At 44.2% G+C, this 13,442-nt stretch overlaps 1 protein-coding gene and 1 pseudogene across 3 annotated transcripts in view; one reads left to right on the forward strand and one right to left on the reverse strand.

Annotated features, from left to right (window-relative positions):
• Window positions 1-2,907: 2,907 nt before the first annotated feature.
• Window positions 2,908-13,442, forward strand: part of Hecw2 (HECT, C2 and WW domain containing E3 ubiquitin protein ligase 2) — a 356,194-nt gene continuing 345,659 nt past the window's right edge. For 2 of the 3 annotated variants that reach the window (XR_005879938.1, XM_013121118.3), the window contains exon 1: window positions 2,908-3,027. The gene's annotated coding sequence lies outside the window, so the exon portion shown is untranslated. Of the gene's footprint in view, window positions 3,028-3,304; window positions 3,512-13,442 lie in introns of those variants that run through there. The other variant, XM_040753631.1, reaches the window with a different exon arrangement.
• On the reverse strand, window positions 9,007-9,444 carry LOC101840842 (annotated as a pseudogene).

The following is a 13,442-nucleotide window of genomic DNA, read 5'->3' on the forward strand; positions in this document are numbered from 1 at the left end:
AGGTATAAAACATAATATTTTATTTAGAATTTAAAATGGCTCTCAAATCACACATTTAAAAACCTCACAATATTTTAAAGTTAGTTAATTCCTAATAGGTCTATGTGATACTTCTTTCCTTTACACTTTTGGTTTATATGCTTGAGTTTCTTTTTCAAAGGGTCAATTTTTCTTGCTATTTTTGGTTTAGGAGGTGCTTTCCAGTGCAAAAACTACTACTGGGGAAGTCACATGCATTTTTCTGATTTAGTTTTTTCACATTTGGAAAATGTATTTGCTTCCTTTGAGATGCAAAGAACGAAGATGTAGGATTTGTCAGGGGCGACATCCCTTTACTGAACTGAGCAGTCTGAGCCCTAAAATGCTTTCAGACTATTCCAGTTCTGCCAGACACGAGAAGAATTATGATAAAGGAGAAGTGAAGATGAAAAGAGACAAGACTTGAATTAGTACAGGCTGCATGGACTGGTGGATTACATGCAACAGAAACTCATTTCTCATGGTTCTAAAGGTAGGAAGTTCAAGATCAAGGGGTTAGCATGTTTGGGCTTGGGTGGGCCTCTCTCCAGGTTGCAAATTGTTTTCTTTATTTTGGTATGATAGAAAGAGCATAAAAGAACTCTCCTGGGTCTCTGTCCCAGCATTTTTTCTTAATCCCACTCATTAGGACTGCATTCATGATTTATGATTCTCTCTAAGGCCTTGTCCCCTGTAACACCTCATATTGGGGTTTAGGTTTCTAACCTCTGAATTTTGGGGGATCCTAAACACTCACTCCACAACATATTTCTTGTAACAAAAAATTTTACTTTTGAAACTTTCATAAATGTACAAAACCACAGGGATATGCCTCTGGGCACCTCTATGGGTCTGGGAGGCCTCTGAGATTTAAATTTCTTGAAATATGCATTTGGGTTTTGCTCTGGATAAGGGTCGGGATAAACACCTACAAACTTGATCATATCCACAGAAAAAAGGAGACAACTGAGGGAAGGTTAGGACATGTGTGACCTGAAGGGCCACATAAACACCCTGAGAAAGTAACCACTAAGTGCTTGGAGTCCTGTGAGATAAAAGTATTTGATTAATTTAAAAGGGAGACTTTTGACTGTTAAGCTGGTTGACTAGTTCAGAATTCTTTATCGGAATGAGTGGGACATGGAAAGACTCAGATCCAGGCAGCAGACTTATCAGGGGACAATCCACACCGATAGTGGTGGCAGTTAGACTTTAGAGTCTTACAATATTAGGATGATTTTTGCAATACAAATTTTGAGCAAAGTAAGTTTTTGTCACTTCAGTCACTGTGACTGATATATTGAAAGTTTTAGACAGTTGAGACTGCTTTCTAAGAAAACAAAACAAAACAAAACAAAAACCCAAACAACAACCCAGGGTATCCAGTTTAGCTCTATTCATTTATATACATTTTAGTTAAAAAACAGGTTGTGGCAATGACTAATCAATATGGGGTGCTGAAGGTTGCAGGTGCAGGGCTGCTGGGTCTAAATTGTAGAGACTTATTGGTTCATGGCATCCCATGGGATTCCTACTATAGACGAGGCTGACCCCAAGTCCAGTCAATAGAAACTGGAATTGAGCCTTTGGTAGGATGTGATCCACCAATGATGCCTGTGATGATAAATCCAAGGACAAAGGCATCGTGGCTTTTCTTGTGACCTGTGACGGAACATAAGTGAAACTGATTTGAAATAAAAAGGGAGATGATTTGACACGTTTGCCTCCGTCCAGGTCCAGACACCTCTTCTTCATCTCAACCTTTCTTTCCTAAGTTGGCTTCTTGGCAACATGGTCCTTGTTGTCTGGCTTAGATCTTCCAGATTTAATTATACTAGTTTTATATTTTTTGAACAGATAGGAGGAAAGCCTCACACTGAATTTTTGGGCTAATATATCCAGCCCATAGTCAAACACTGCGATCTAGAAGACAACCACAGGCTTGTTGAGGGGTCTGACAGTGTTCAGGAACCACAGGCTTGTCGAGGGGTCTGACAGTGTTCAGGAACCACAGGCTTGTCGAGGGGTCTGACAGTGTTCGGAACCACAGGCTTGTCGAGGGGTCTGACAGTGTTCAGGAACCACAGGCTTGTCGAGGGGTCTGACAGTGTTCAGGAACCACAGGCTTGTCGAGGGGTCTGACAGTGTTCAGGAACCACAGGCTTGTCGAGGGGTCTGACAGTGTTCGGAACCACAGGCTTGTCGAGGGGTCTGACAGTGTTCGGAACCACAGACTCATTGAGGGTGAGGGAGCGATCTGAATCACTGTTACTAGGAAAGGAGAGTTAGGGAGATTCATAACACTGAACACACATTCAAAAAGTATGCGTGCCCATTACTTGGGTGAAGATGTATTGTTTTACTTCCTGCATAAACATAGTTAAGATACAAACCAGGCAGCTCTTTCCCATGTCTACATAGGTACCATGTAAGTACTGTGAGGCATAGTCTTATATTTCAGCATTGCACATTTTTTTTTTCTAAAATGAAGCTGACTCAAAGAAAAGGCTGCAGAAGAAACACATGGAAAGCGCCAAGTATCTATACAGCAAAATTTAGTTTTTAGTATCCTCTCTAAGCCAATTGCAATTTTACTGATACATTTTTCATCTTGACCCCACCCCGTGTATGTGACATATGTGTTACTGCCTTGTCCTTACAGATGGGGAAACTGAGGCATGACGCCCCTGACTCGGTTTTCGGGTAGAATTTAGGGACAAATTTGTCTCCATGACCTCAGCGAGTCCTCTTTATCCTTCGCGATGCCTCTAGGAATGCTCATGTCCTTTGCTCGGCAGCCTAACTCGTCCTCCGCCCAGCAGCACCCGCCCCGCTCTGGAGCGCCGTCCTGAGGGAGGTCCCGCTGCCCGGGTCTGGCCGCTTCTCCCGGGCTCTGCTCCGGCAAGCTCCCGGGTCCCCGACGTGCAGGCGGCCCCCGGCCCAGCGCCCCCAGCGCGGTGCGAGCAGATGCCGCCCGGGCGTCTAGCGGGCACGGGGGAGCAACTGGAGGTGAGCAAGTCGGCCAGGGACCCGTGGCGAGGCGGGGGAGGCGGGCGACAGTGAGGGGACGCGGGCGGCTGGTGCGCGGCTCACGGGCGACGCCTGGAGTGCGAGCGGAACGGGCGCCCGGGGCCCCGAGCAAGCGCGGGGAGACATGGCTCCGCGCGTCCCCGCCGCCGCCGCTGACTCGACACAATCGGCGGGTCGCGCGGCGTAACCGCGGGTGGGCGGCGGCGCACAGCCGCCTCGAGAGCTCCGAGGGTCGTTGCGGCGTGCGAGGATGCCGGCTCAAAGGCGAGCCGGGGACGGCCGCTGAGACGCCCGCCGGCCCCGTCAGCGGAGTGGGCTCCGTGGCCGCGGCCGCCGCAGCCCTGAGCGGCAGGCTCGCCCGGTCGGCCGCCTTCCCTGCGGCGCGCACTGGCGGCTCGCGGCGATTGCGGGGCGCGCTCCCGCCTCGGCCGGGTCCCCACCCTCAACCCGCCCGCCTGCCCAGGTGAGTGCGCGGCCCGTGCTCCGCGCCCGCGCCGCAGGTAGCGGGCGGCGGCTTTGTCTCGCTCCCTCGCGCCCTGGCGCGGTCATTCATTTGACATTCTGCTCCCGAAGCGCCGCGGACTGGTGGCGCCGGACGCGCCTGCTGATTCGGTGATCCCCAGGAACTGGGACTTGGGGGCTCATGTGAGCATCACTGGAGGGAGAGGAGGCTTCGTTTGCTTTCTGTTTGGAATGTGTGGTGAGCATCCTCTGCTTTAGCTTGAGGCCTGGAGGAAACCCGGGCTGCAGATTTAGACGTAGACGTTTGGGAGGACGTGCAGCTGCAGAGGTCTGGCTCCTTATGCCTTGTCTCCTCCGTTAGCGGTGCTCAGATGCTTTTGGTTTATTATGATTAATTTTAGGAACGCCGTCACAGGCACAGTTATTTCTTTTCGAGTTGGGAGTCTTTGGAGTCAGCCCAGAGAGCTCACGAGTACAGTTATAAGGGTTCAGTCAATAATAAACTTGGAAAAGGACAGCGTCGGCTATCCTATGGACGGAGGTGGACAGGAGGCAAACTTCACCTCGGCCTTTAGCCTTTGTGGATAAGATTACTGCTTTGCCGTTCTAGAGTCATGCAAACTTGGAATTCTTGTACGTATGCCTTTGCCGAAGTGTACAAGTTGTTTTTATTTTTTCTTGAAAATTTTTGGTGTACTTTGTCATTTAGAAGAAAAATTGAGTAATCAGCAGTCGTTTATTAGAAATTGTGAAATCTGGTGTATTAGTTTGCCGTGTAAATATGGTTTTCTTTTTACTGCTTCTCCTATTCCCTAAAGGGCTCATTTCTTCTATTGCCTAGAGAGTCAGTCAGCCTCTCCCCCCCCCCCAACAGATGGCTTTATGTGCCAAGAGGTTATCTTTAAAATGTCACTCACATTACTTACAAACAAAGGGAGCTTAGTTCTGAAGTTTGTCTCTGGAGTTGTGAGAGCAAGAGTCCTAATCTGATGGGGATGTTGTTAATGGTGTCAGGATCTGGATGCTGCTAATCTGTGTGGTCATCAGAGGATTCCTGCAGAGATTGTTTATACAGTGTGGGACAGATGGTGTCCCTAGCAGACAAGAGGAGCCAGGCAGAAAGGGGCATTGCCCACTTCAGAAATTGCCACTGTATTACCAAAGTGAGGCATGAGGTGAGAAAGACATCATTTTGACCTCTTAAAGGAGACATTTGGTATCCAGCAACCTACATCATTTCTTCCTTTTCCAGGGTTAAGAACCCATGATTGAACTGTTTGTTTTATTACTACATTGGCATAGGGTTAAACAGTTGCAGGGACACAGATGCCTTAGAACTTAAAAAGTATCTTACCACTTTGGTGATGGGGGGAGGTCCTTGCATAGATTTGGCACCTTGGACTCAAAATGTCTCCAAGCTGCAAGGACTTTCCTATTATCTACATCAGTTTGAATTTGTTTCTTTTTTATCTCCTTAGCAAGTGGTTTCCTGACCTCCAGAGTTTGACACCAAACATAGTATCTATGAACATTACTTCCATGATGATTTACCTGTCCCTAGACATTTGCTTCATGATGACACCCATCATAGGTTGGGGTGCCTCCTGGCAGGAGATCTTTGTGAAGCATGATAATGTCAGTCATTGTAAACATTGAATACTTCAGCTGTAGGCTTTCTGCTTCTGTAGATTTCATGCTCTAGGACTGCAACTTGATCAAGCATTGGCTTTCCCTTGTTATGAATGTGAGGGGAAATATTTTAGCAAATTGATTGCTTACCAGCCACGAGACTAAAACGTGATGATCAAGTGGTGGTGTTTGACAGAGCTGAACCAGAGGCTTGAAATAAAGAGCTCAACTCTGGAGAACTTGGGCAGTGTGCTCTAAGAAGGAAAGCACTCTTTCTTACACTTTCCAGAATCTTTTGCTCCACGACATTGACCTCAGCAAACAAAAAAGAAACCCAAGTTGTTACTGTATTTGAGGACAGATACAGTGATTTTCTTTCTTGGAGACTGTGTTTTGTAGGCAGGGGGTGGCTTTGGGGCTCTGCCTGGTGTTGAATGTACTCTATTATCAATACAGTGATCTGATATCTTAAATCCTTGCTATTCAGTCTGTGTCCGATGTCCGTGTCCTCTTGTGGTGACCGTCTCCATTGTGAATTGCTCCTTTAAAAGGAAATATGCTCCTGGGTTGGGCTTGCCTCTGACCTGGCCTGTTGTGCTGCTCAGTAGTGAATTGCTACCTGCTTAATGGGGTGGGGTAGGGTGGGAATGAGGTGTGTGTGGGGGGTGGGAGATGGGGGAGTGGGGATGTATGAGTGATGGTGGAGGTGGTGGTATGTCAGATAGGTACTAGCAGCTTAAGATACTTTGTTGTTACTAGGCCTGGCATGAAGTTCAGTGACTCCAACTGGGGTGGGGGTGGGGTTATGGGGGGGGGGGAAGCTGCCCAGGAAGCCACATCAGAATGTGAATGCTATGAAGGAGAGGGTACAATGGTGACCAGACCTTCAGGTTTGCCTGTGATGTTGCCATTTTGTCACTACCAACTTATCTCCACTTTTAAAAAGGATTCTGGAATGGATGATAAATTACATGATCACTGTGTAAATCAAGGTGTCGTGGTTATTTATATTCATTGGCCCTCTCTTGACCCCAGCTTTCCTTTCGCTTCTTTGTTTGAGACAGGGTCTCATTATACAGCTTAGGTTGGCCTTGAATCTGAGGTTCTCTTGTTTTAGTGTACCAAGTACTGGGATTTCCGGTGTGTACCACCATTCCTGGCTAACATCAGGTTTTGAGCTTGCTTAATGTCAGTCTTTTACTTTTTGAATATTTAGTAAGAAAATAAGAAGACATTTGAACCTGAAAAATACAAAGGAAAAAGACATAGTAGGGAAGATAAAATGTGATCTCTTTACACATGTAGAGAAAAGCTGTGCTAAGTCATTGAGTGTCTGTCCTGGTTCTAAGTCCCTATTAGTGTCTTCAAGACAAGAATTACCACTTGTCCTTTAGTTAAGGCTGACACAAATTGGAATTACTCCTGTGATTTGGGAGGACAGTTGCTCCAAAACTTGCCTATAGATTGAATGTTTACATTGTGCTTACACACATGAATGCCTATTTTACCATCTAGTGTTAGACACAGTTCTTGGATATTTACCGGGAGTCCAGAACACAAACGCTCCTGTATAGTCTTGACTCCACATTCTTGTGGTTTCCCAGGACAATAGGGGAGCTTTTGTTTTCTGTGCTCTCTTCTGTCTCCAGTTGGATTCTGGGCTCAGCTTTTCCCAGGGAGCATATGAGAAAATACTTGGTTCATCTCTCCATCCTGTGCAGATTTTAATTGCACAAGTAACCTGATGAGGGTTTGGGTTTTGCATATATGAGGTTTGAGGCACTTGCTTTTGTGACTTTTGCTGAAAAAATGTGCCCGTTTGTAACGGTTCATTTGTAGTGCTGGCCTGTAGGTATTACTATGGTTGTCTACCTTCTAGCACAGTCCACCAAAGTCCTTAACAGCTTGGTCAGCATGTCTGAATATGAATAAAATTTACTTTTCTCCTTTATAAATGTGATGACTAAGTAACTTTTTTTTCAACCAGGGACATTTTTTTGTGTGTGTGAGTAAAACGTGGTGCTAACTGGAAAGAGCACCAAGCCAACCTACTGGACGGGCTCAGATTTTCAAGTTACATTTCTTGCTGCTATGATCAACTATCTGACTTAAGGAAGGAAGGAAGGAAGGGTTTATTAGGTTTATAGCTAAATGGAATATAGTCCATCATGGCGGGGAGGATGGCATTTTCCGAGGTGGTTGGTTACGTTGTATCCACAGGCAGGAGTCGGAGAGTAACGTGCATCTGACTTTGTCCTTTCTATTCAGGCTGGAACCCCAGCCCACGGAATTGTTCATCTATAGTTAGGGTGAGTTTTCCCATCTCAATTCCCATGTCACTTAAGCCTGTCTGGAAACCCCCTTCCAGGTGTGACCTGAGATTCCTTTCCACGGTGATTTAAATCCTAGTAAGCTTACAGCCAAGATTAAGCATCATACCAGGTAAACTAGCATGTATGGCCATCCTAATGGTGATCCAAATCGTGGACTTGGGAAGCTGGAGATAGCTCAGCAGGTGAGAGTGCCCACTATTCTTGCAGATGACTTAGGTTTGGTCCCTAGCACCAAATCAGGTGGCTCACAACCAGTTCCAGAGGATCCAACATCACCTTCTGACCTTCACAGGCAAATTGACACAAGTGGTGCACACAAATCTAGGCAAGCACACATACACACATGTATAAACCATGTTTTATATACACATGAATAAAAAGAGTAACTAAGTGTAAGAAGAAAAATGTGAACTTGGGTCTTTTATGTGGCATTGGTTGGCCTGGAACTTGAGGCTCTCTAAGTGCTAGGATTATAGGCATACACTTCCACACCTGGATTTCAGGTTGCTAGCTTTTATAATGAAGTATATCCACCTGGTGGAAAAATATCCTTAGTTTCTTCTGGTTTGATGCCACTTGTATGTTTATGTGTTTGTTTGCATATATCGACAGAATGTCTGTAAATATGTCTAATTGTGTGGATAAAAAAAAGCTACCAAGAAGTCGTGGTCATTTGAAACTTGCATGTTTAATTTCTTTTGTGGATTGACTTTTTAAACTAATTGTCTGCATTTAGTTTCTCCAAACTTTGAATCAAATCCCTATCTTGTCTGGTTTTAACACCACTTGTTGCTATGCTTTTGCTTAAAATTTCGATAGCTTATGATTTTTCTGTTTAAGTCTTAAAGAAAGATCCACACACAGATTGGTGGTAACAGAGAAAAAGAAAGAATTTCACTTATTGATTCAACTGGGTTTTTATGAGTTAGTGTCTGATATTGGTGCTGGTTATATACCAGATACTAAAACAAGGAATGCCAACCACGCAGAGTTTTCATTCTGTTGAGGGCCAGAACAGGAAGTCAAATAAAAAAGAAAATGATGTAGCATGGTAGAACGGCAAATGTGGCAGAGGATGCTTCATGGAGAAAGTGACCTCAAACAAACCTCAAAGGAAGTAAAATAAGTCATTTATGTACATACACAATGGAGAGAATTGCAGTCAGAGGGAACTGCCAGTACAAATGTCTGCTCTATAAGGTGGTCTGTGTTTGAATGTATTCAGAGATCCACAAGGAGGCTAGTATGATGCTCTGCAGATGCCCGGGGTGGGGGTGGGGTTGGGATCAGCAGTGAGGCAGAGAAGTAACATGGAGTGGTAGGGCTTGTGTAGGGCCTTGACATAGGAGAGTGAGTGTGACTTCAGCAGGTATTGCATTATATTTTTTCTTATTAATACAGTATTTATTCATCTTCTCTCTGTCAAACCCTGAGCTAAGCACTTTCCCCAGACTTCCTGGGCAGGTACAGGAAAAGGAACACACAGAGCAGACGGGACATGAGAGGACTATGGAGGTGGATGTGGAGACGGCTGCTTCACATGGCCAAGAGGATGAGAAAGGCCACCATCAGGCAAAAGAGCCCATGGCCTCTGAGAGGGCAAAGCCCAGACTCGTGTAGGAGAAGAGCTGTTGCTTCAGAGAAGGTTCCTGGAATAACCAATGATGAGGCTCCCAAACAGTCCCAACCCCAGCCCCAGAGCCAGCCACCCCAACTGTAGCAGCCCAGCTCCATTAAACTTGGCTGCTGTGTTGATGTCCCTGGAAATGACGCTGGTTTGGAAGCTGCGGCTAGGGATGAGTGAGGTCAGAGAACGAGGGGCTGCCAAGCTGCTGAGGCCCTCATCTGTCCACATCTGTGGTCAATTCAACTCCACTGCAGACAGGGGACGACTCAGCAGCTGAGAGGCGCTCCCGATCAAGGAGCAGGTGGAGATGAACTTGGAGCAGGCATACATTTTCAGGGGTGAGGGACCAAGGCAGGAGAGCTGCTCCTAGAGTGGAAAAGACAGAGAGGGCTGTTTATATTTTTAAAAAACATTTTAAACTTTTTTTATTGTGTGTGTATGGATCTTTTGCCTATGTATATGTATATGTATATGTATATGTATATGTATATGTATATGTATATGTATATGTATATGTATATGTATGTGTGCCATATGTGTGCTATGCCTGTGGAAGCCAGGAAGACTTATAGATGGTTGTGAGATACCATGTGGGTGCTGGGAATCAAAACCAGATCCTCTGGAAGATCAACCAGAGCTATCTCTCCAGTTCCCTATTATATTTTTGTAAAGCTCATCATAGTATAAAGAATACTACCAATCAGTATATATAACCTACATTTTGTTAATGGCCCATTTCATGTTTAATATAAATTCTATTTTGTTTAGTTTTTACTTGTTAAAGTGTGTTTTATTATTTCTATCTCTCCCACTTGTGTGTGTGTGTGTGTGTGTGTGTGTGTGTGTGTATAACTAGAAACTAAGCTCAGGATTTCATGCATGTTAGGCAAGCAGTCTACCATTGAGCTATATTCCAAGTCCTTATTATTGCTATTATTAAGTTGTATTTTTGTTTCATAAAATTTGACCAGTCATTCAAAAATGGTACACAGAGTATAACCATAGTGTTGGAAATAACAGGTTGAGCATACCCAATTTGAAATCCAAAATGCTCTAAATCTGAAATATTGTGAGTACCACAAAAGTAGAAAGTTCTCTACCATGACGTGACATGAAACCTGCAGTGAACTAAGTGCCATGGTCCAGCATGCTGTCATCATGTTTAGGGACATGAGTATTGATGCAAATATACACTATGAATCTTTACACATGAGAACAGCAGGATCTGTGTAGTGCATATGGAAATATGATAAACTCAAAGCAATTTTTTAGTGGATTCATCATCCATTCATTCCTGATCTCTGTTGGGAGCAAATCCTTAATTAATTACTGTTATGAAACCTCCCCAATAGTGGCGTGAAGCCATGGATGTCCTTGTGTCATTTTCAAACAAAGCACAGTGGCTTCTCTGTTACACCATTGAGGTTTTCCAGGGCAAGCCATAATAACGCTTCTCTTACAAATTCTGTACGTTATATTACTAAGGGCAATTCAGAGACCATAGCTCTACTAGTCTTGTTAAAGCACTCTTGTGGTGAAAACAAGTGCGGGCATCTTATTGAAGAGGCACTTGGAAGATCAGCTGGGAAGTTAAAGACAGACATTCTCCGTATAAACCAGTTTTCAACATAATTTCTTAAACTATGCGGTTGGCTGCTGGACCTCATCCTGGACTAGAGTGTGGAAGAGTGAGTACTGTCCAGTACATGCTAGCAGACATTGCGCTTGATGCTTGGGTGAAATAGCGTGTCATGAGAGCATGAATCAGCTTTTGGCATTAGTTCAGGGAGGAGTGCTTGGTGAAGCTTTGTTACTTATCACTGAAAACTCATGCTACAAAGGATAAGATTTTTCCTTCTGGTTAGCCACCATTTATGAAATTAGAAAGATGCTTCAGAGGGGAGGATGTATCAAGGGAGTCCACCAGAGCTCAGAATAAAGGGAAGTCAGGTATTTATGGGGGAATCATTCACACGAAAAAGGTAAAGCTGCTGCCTCGGTCTTCTGCCCCTGAAGGCACAGGAAGCTGTGTCCCAATCCGCAACCACTGTTAGAGCGAGCAAGCAAACATGCACTCATAATGCACATGTGATGGGATTGTTAACACTTGTTCAGTCTGGGTTTTGGATATGGCTACTGCTGGGTGAACTTCTGAATTAGAAGGACTTTTGAACATACATTTGAAATATATTTTATAAATAAAATAAGAAAAGCAGATGACCGTGTGATGTGTGTTTTGGGAGAGGGGGTTTTGGTAGAGAATAAAGTGCAACCTAGACCTCTTAGATGCAATGGCTGGGTCAATCTGAAATCTTACTCATCACCCACTGCACGAGAAGGGGAAGGGTAGCTTTGACAGGTTTCAGAGAAGGATCATAGAGACACTGGAGACGGAATGAAAATAAGATCTGTGAGAGCTGAGGACTAGGTATGCTGAGGACAGGAGAGCGCCCTGTCCGAGGGAGTGAGTAGGTGTTGTGTTTGTTTATATAGACTTGCATACATCCACAGTCCTTCCATAAGAAGGGGAATGACTGGGGTGACTCAGGTGAGGATGTTGTTTTAGGGGAAAACTGGAATTTTTGTCTGGGAGTTGAGGAAAAGCTGGAGAGGGCCCAAGAGACAAACCACCAGAGTCTTTCTGCAAAGTAATGCCTCAGCGGTGTAGTAAGGATGCTCACCAGGTTCCTGGGAGACTGGTCCCACGCATCCTCTATACAGGAGGAAGACTCCTCCATCTCCTGAATATCCTAGTTCTTGCTCAGTACTTCTGCCACAGGAAAGATCTGGAATGCCCATCAGTTCTCGCTTACTCCCATTGCCTTTTCATATACAATTGAAAATAGTGGTTCTCATTCCCCCTCTCCTTTTTGGACAGACTCACTAGTAGCTTCTATGCCAGTGACTGACAGGAGGTGAGTTGAGTATCCATTTTTTCTGAGAAGGGATGGAAGGGAGTGAGTTTAGTTTGATATTTTCCTCTATGATATTGATATTTCCTTCTTGGCTCCATTACTTTTATTCGTTTATTAGCAATTAAGATTTAGTCATCTTGCTGTTTTGGAGAGTTGTTTCCCATTAGTCTTTTTGTTATCTAGGTTTGTGATCATTGTGAACATATGGAAGTCTAGTCAGTGCTCTGTATAATGCCCGGTATTGATCACATAGAGAATATACAATAGTCAATGTCTAATAGCTTTCTTCCGTGTGGATCTTTATAAAAGGCAACTATTTACGCTATCAGATGTTAAGCTGGCACAGAATGCTAAGAGGTGAGCATTTTTGTATTATTTTAAAAACGACAGAGTGTGACTTGGAGGTCTAATTCATTTACATAACTTTTTCTCAGAAACCTTCCATCAAAGGTCTCTTGGCTCCCTGCTGTTGAACGAGGCTCACAGCTAGCAGTGACTTCTTAGGCTTCCTGCCAGACATACTGAATTAGTGCCTGCACCTTACACATATCAAATATTTCCTTTGCTTATTAAATTTATTTGTAAATTGTATATAATGCAATTGTACATACCATGGGGTAACATGTTTCGGTAAGTAAAGTTAAACATACCTATTTCCTCAAACATTTATCTTTTTGAAAGTTTAAAAAATCATGTTTTGAAAATTTTATACATGAATACACTGTACTTAGAACATTTCCACCTTTCCTGTCCCCCCTTCTAGTTCTTCCTATGTTCCTCTGCTACATTCTCTTCTCATAATTCTATGACTATGATGGACAGACAGATAGACAGACAGACACACACACACACACACACACACACACACACACACACACACACAAACTTACACCACTAAGGCTTGGGTGACCTAATAGGAGATCATCCCTAAAGTAAACTAACTCTTCCCTCCTAAGCAGCTACTTACTGCTTATAGCTCTTCAACTAGGGTGGGGTCTTGTGAGCCTTTCCTCAGCTATGTTGTTATGCCAACTGGTATGGACACGTGCAGGTCTTGTGCAGGCAGCCATATTCTTGAGAATGCATGGATACAACATCCCTGTCATATACAGAAAGCGCCATCTTGCACCAGTCCTCTGTGTCCTCTGGTTCTTGCAAACTTTCCAACCACTTCTTCTGCAATGTCCCCTGAGCCTTTACTACAGGGAATATGTTACAGATGCCCCACTGGGGGCTACACATCCACAGTTGTTTGTCTTCTGTATTTGCCCATTTGTGGTTCTCTGTAATAGTTCTCATCTGTAGCTTTAAGAAACCTCTTTGATGGGGTGAGAGCTAGTTATCTGCGAGTAGAAGCATGAGTATTTAGAAGGTTAGAAAGTGTATTAATTTAGCACAGTAATAGTAGTGAGTTTTCCTTTAAAGTCT

The sequence above is a fragment of the Mesocricetus auratus genome, unplaced genomic scaffold (genome assembly GCF_017639785.1).
Source record: "Mesocricetus auratus isolate SY011 unplaced genomic scaffold, BCM_Maur_2.0 Super-Scaffold_100010, whole genome shotgun sequence".
In the NCBI taxonomy this organism is placed as follows: Eukaryota; Metazoa; Chordata; class Mammalia; order Rodentia; family Cricetidae; genus Mesocricetus; species Mesocricetus auratus.